At 31.6% G+C, this 5,265-nt stretch overlaps 1 protein-coding gene, 1 long non-coding RNA gene and 2 other non-coding genes across 5 annotated transcripts in view; all 4 read right to left on the bottom strand.

Moving 5' to 3' along the window:
• LOC102678389 (sestrin homolog) overlaps positions 1-5,265 on the bottom strand; it is a 140,092-nt gene that overhangs the window by 67,569 nt on the left and 67,258 nt on the right. The window lies entirely within an intron of this gene.
• On the bottom strand, positions 830-902 carry Trnak-uuu. Its single transcript has one exon. It is a non-coding gene; the product is annotated as a tRNA-Lys (tRNA).
• Trnak-uuu lies at positions 996-1,068 on the bottom strand. Its single transcript has one exon. It is a non-coding gene; the product is annotated as a tRNA-Lys (tRNA).
• On the bottom strand, positions 3,488-5,199 carry LOC102678290. Its single transcript, XR_004149893.1, has 2 exons — positions 4,539-5,199; positions 3,488-4,114 (listed from the first exon to the last, which is right to left on the bottom strand). It is a non-coding gene; the product is annotated as an uncharacterized LOC102678290 (long non-coding RNA).

Consider the following 5,265-nt stretch of genomic DNA (forward strand, 5'->3'; position numbering starts at 1 on the left):
TTATACAGATCCTATTCAAGCGCCATCGTTTTGTATTCGTAGGCGTAGCACGTTGAAAAAGCATCGCGTTTCCCTTATTATTCGACACTATGAAAAACCTGTCTCCCTTTGAATCAGATTAGATAATTACGATTCAACACAATCCCACGAAACGATTCACGAAAAAGCCGGTTACGGTTCGAGTTTTTCTCTCGAACTTCTAAAATCGATGGTACACGATCGAGAAATATTTGAAATTATGAATATGGCTGAATATGCCGCGAAAAGAATGAAAAACGAAAGATCGAAAGATGATCATTTATTCGTTGCTATGTTAATTTCGATTATTCTAACGTTAATGTTAATTGTGCCGATTGTGAATAATGACCAATAATCTTAATATTTTTACCAAATACTATAAGAATATGACGATTTTTATGGAGCAGGCTAAAGTATGGTAAATTGCAACTTTTACTAAGAATAAAGCAAACGCGTTTTCAATGACCCCGATTCTTCATATTTTTTTTCCTTTTCTACGTATAGGAAAATATCGGTGCTGAATTACACCGCCGCTACCATGATATTTCTGGTGTGGATGTGCGATTGGAAACCAGTATGCAAACGTATTCCCTATTATGGTAGTAAATACGAAACGGGATCTCCTCGAAAATATTCGCATTTTTAGGAATACAACGTTACATAATGTTTCATTCTTAGTTCACAAATTTCCAAGAGAAATTAATGAAAAACGTGTTTAAATTATTTTGTAAAATTCAATAAATCATTGTATAACGTTATTTGATTTATTTGAAGCATTGTTAAATAAATATTCGAATAAAAAAAAAGAACTCGCCCGAACAGGGACTCGAACCCTGGACCCTCAGATTAAAAGTCTGATGCTCTACCGACTGAGCTATCCGGGCGATGAAAGAATATGCCCTTCTAGCCTGTTATAACCTACGCTATTCCGGCTTCGTTCGAAATAAACGGGCATGTAAAGGAAAAAAAAGATAACTCGCCCGAACAGGGACTCGAACCCTGGACCCTCAGATTAAAAGTCTGATGCTCTACCGACTGAGCTATCCAGGCGATGGAAACTAATTCTCTCATAGTGTATCCAATGCATCGTGACAAACTTTTACAACGACAATTTCTTTTTAAACAATCGTGAAATTTTCATAAACTTTTTTCAACGAGAAATAAAATTCTTCTCATTATTTTTTCTTCTAACGAACAATATTCTTTTGTGCGAAATAACGTATGCATTGATCGTTCCTCTCGATAAAATAAAAAATTATAATTAAGTAGTGAATCAACGTTAAACGTGAATCAGTATTTATAGTATCCTAGTTTATCACGATACATTGATCGATGCTATAACCTTCGACTTGCACGAACCGCTATGAATATATAACAAAAAGAAAAAGAAATAAAGTCGAGAAATATAGTCTGATGTCGGCAATCGAGGGCCCGAGGTTCACGATTTTTTAACCCACGTAATCATTGATGATGAACTATTAATCCAGTTGAAGCTAGAGGCGTGCTAATTACGGCTTAATCGTGGCATGATATTAAACACGCCTCGTTGAATTTTATCTTTTCTTTCGCATATTGATAACGAAGAATTGAGCCGAGAATCGAGACAGCTGCGAACATGTTTTTTTAACAAACAGCAAATTCTTTGCGAGAATTTGGCTATTTGTGTCGAGAATTAATCACTTACGGGTTCTTCCATTATTGTATCAATTTTTTTTATTCAAAAATAAAAATCTGTATTGAGAAATAATTTAATTATTTCGTTTCATCGTCTCAATCTCATTATCAATATTAGAATTATTAAAACTGTCAAAATGATGGATTTCGGATTTTTTTTATTTTATAATAAAAAATTATATTCAAAAATATGTTTTGAATATAATAATTAATATTGAATTTTATCAAAGAACAAAATTTACTCTTATAATATACTTCAACGAAAATCATATATTTTATATCGAAAAGAATTATTAATTTTATCGAATAGAAAACCTTTCGATTAAATAATCGATCGTTTCTTTCTTCCTCCCATGTTTTCTCGTAAATTACGTTAGAATTTTCGGTGAATACATCGGTATGCTATCTCTTCATGAATTTTGATAGAATTTTTTTAAACTCCTCTCTTATAACATCTACATAAACAAAAAAATAAGAAAAATAGATGAGCTTACTCTAATTTTGAAAAGATCTACGTACTAATTTACCAATTTTATTACATAAATCATAAAATTAATTTTATTTTTTTCAAGATCATTGAAATGAAATTACTCTCAAGTATTTCTTCTTCTTTGTTTTTATAATTGAATTTTATAAAATTTAATATAAAATATATGATTTCTTATCCTGCATAATATTTTCTCCTTAAACAATTAGGCTCTCGTCCAAGTAACAAATATACATAAGTTACTACTTTTTACTGCATCCAATTTCTTATAAAATATTCAATATGGCCGAATATTTTTACAAATACGAATATTACGACAAAATTTCATTAAAAAAATCCTCTTCAAATTTAAAAACTTTCGATAAAGCTCTTCTTTTTTATTTTCTTCGAGATTATAATATTATTTCCATTTTGTTTATACGTCACAACAAATTGATTCGATTAAGGAAAAAATCTCGTTCCACTGAAAAGACTTTTATTAATCTTTTCACTTCAAGATTAAAAGTATTCTAATTATAGTACATTATTAACATTCCACGGAATACCAGGACGAAATCAAATCGAGAAAAATGAGACACAGCCTTGACACGAGAGAAGCACAGCCCGTGTTGTTTCACTAACGAGAAACGGGATTATCGTCGACTAATTAATTATCTACGGTTTTAACTTCGAAGACATTTTTCCACGAATCCTCAAATCCAATTTTTCCGTAATATCTCTGCCCTCTGCACCATCGCTGTTTCGCGATTCTCTTAATCGCCTTTTATAACTTCATGATTCCTAGCAAATTGGTCTCTCGTGAAAATATCTTTTCACTCGTTCCTCGACTAATTATCGTATCCAACGTTTACGTCTTTTTCGCTTGGTAGAAGAAATTCCAATGCGTATAATTCGTCGAATAACTCATGCTGATAACTATACGAAAAATATCTCGATAGCAAAACTACATAAGTAGGATAAACTGAGGAGAAATACGCGATACGTTAATGCCGTTTTGTTGTAACGATTATAATTAAATTCCTATTATACTTCCTTATAGATATTCGAATTAATAACTCGAATAACTTCTAAAATTAATTAACCTCGAAAATATAATCTAATTTTTTTTTTAATTTAAAAATTTTCCCCAAACGTTAAAAATGAACACGCGTTGAAATTTTGAATTTTGATTTTCATCGATCCCGAATTTACATTACCACCCAATTACATCCCGAAGTTTCGTTAAAAATAAAAATAAAAAACTTATTCAAATATATTCATTGTATAACGCGAACAAGATGAAACCTCTATAATTTCGAAGATTTTTATCTTCTTCCTTGAGATTCGAGTTACTTCAATCGTATTAGAACTGGCTACCTTCGTTTCCTAATAAAAGCAACAAAACAACAGGGGGAGAAAGAGAGAGTAGTACATCCGGTACGACTCGACCCGTTCCAATGTTGTTCCCTGTAATTGACTTTGTTCGGCCAGAGCCAGTCGGTTAGTTCGAAACCAACGCCTTTTTTTTTTTTAAACCTCTTTTCGTCGTTTTTCACCAAGCTTCGATCGCGTCTCGATGAACGATCACTTTGCAAAAACGAGTTTCGCCATTGGCCAGGGCTTTGTGACAAAGTCCACGGGGCCGATCATCCGGGAAAACGCGTCACGGTTCACGCGACACCGTGGCACGGATTACTTCGATCCGATTTTCCAGATCCGCGATTCGGTCGAGATCGATCATTCGAGGGGATCGAATCATTGTGGATGGAACGTTAGGTGAACATTCAGGGTCATCGTCCAGCGAACGAGGAGGTCTCTCTTTCTCTCTCTCTCTCTCTCTCTCTCTCTGTCTCTCTTGGCTTCGAGCCACTGACTTCCCGATGTGTCAAGCTCTCAATATTAGAAGTTAGAAGGGACACCTTTGTTCGGTGATCACTTCTCTTGGAACATGGTTTCCTAAGAGTTTCGAGAAAGAAATTTTAGCGCGAAATTGTGGTTAAAGGTGAATTTAAAATAAAATTTTGAAATGGAAAATGAGAGAGAATTTTTTGGAAAATGTAACGAATATTAAATATTATGGATGGAATTTTGAAAAAAATTTCCTTCTATAAAAAATTAAATAATTCGAAAATTTTTAAATTTTAAAATTTGTGTTGCATCGAATAATTTCGCCTGGATATTTAATAATAATTTAAAATTTTACTTTTACTAAAATTTTACAAAAGCATTTAAAATTGAAGATATTGTTTAAAAAAAAAAATATTGCTCCCTATATAATCGATTATGCTCCAAAGTTTCATTAAAAACAACAATTTTGTTGATTTTAATGGCTTGTTAATTGAGAATAACAAGAGACGAAAAATTTTATGACTAATCGTACCTCTCACTTTAGAAATTTTTTGGAATTTTTTCTAATTTAAATTATACGAAGCCAATTAAAAGTGTGCACAGGAAATCGCGCAATGAAAATTTTCTTACCCTACTTTTTTAAATACTATAAATCCTTGGCCAATAATTCTATAATTTAATATTCGTTTCATATTTCTTTTTCGATTACAAAATTCTATTTAAGGCAAATTCCCAATTTACGAACGGTCGGGAATTAATTAATTCGAAAAAATCGGGGAGGATCATCTGTATTTAATTCGAGATATTAATTTATTAAACTGTGTCACCGCTGCAAAATAAATGAATTCTTCATTTATTAAATAATTATATATCACGTATGCAAGACCTTCCTTTTTTCCCCAAATTCTTCGTAAAATATACGAAACGTTATTACGTATTCATGTGCAAATGGACTCTTATTAATTGAATGAAAAATCATAGCCAGTGGGGATAATTAAAACCGTTATTGCATAAACAACTTGGCTATATAAATTTGCTTATCTTGAACAGGTTCGTACAAATGGAATTTACCATATTTTCGATATAAATATTAACAGTTTCTTATTACTTTCTCTGTAAAAAAGAAAAATAAAAAATAAAAAGAAACTCGCTTCTTCTTTTTGCACTCGCAAGAAAAATATTAACTTGATTAATTCTTCTTTTTATCCGCTTTGTGTTATTAGTATTCAATGTAAATCACTTTTTTTTTTTTTTTTTTT

Source organism: Apis dorsata, unplaced genomic scaffold (assembly GCF_000469605.1).
Source record: "Apis dorsata unplaced genomic scaffold, Apis dorsata 1.3 scaffold_99, whole genome shotgun sequence".
In the NCBI taxonomy this organism is placed as follows: Eukaryota; Metazoa; Arthropoda; class Insecta; order Hymenoptera; family Apidae; genus Apis; species Apis dorsata.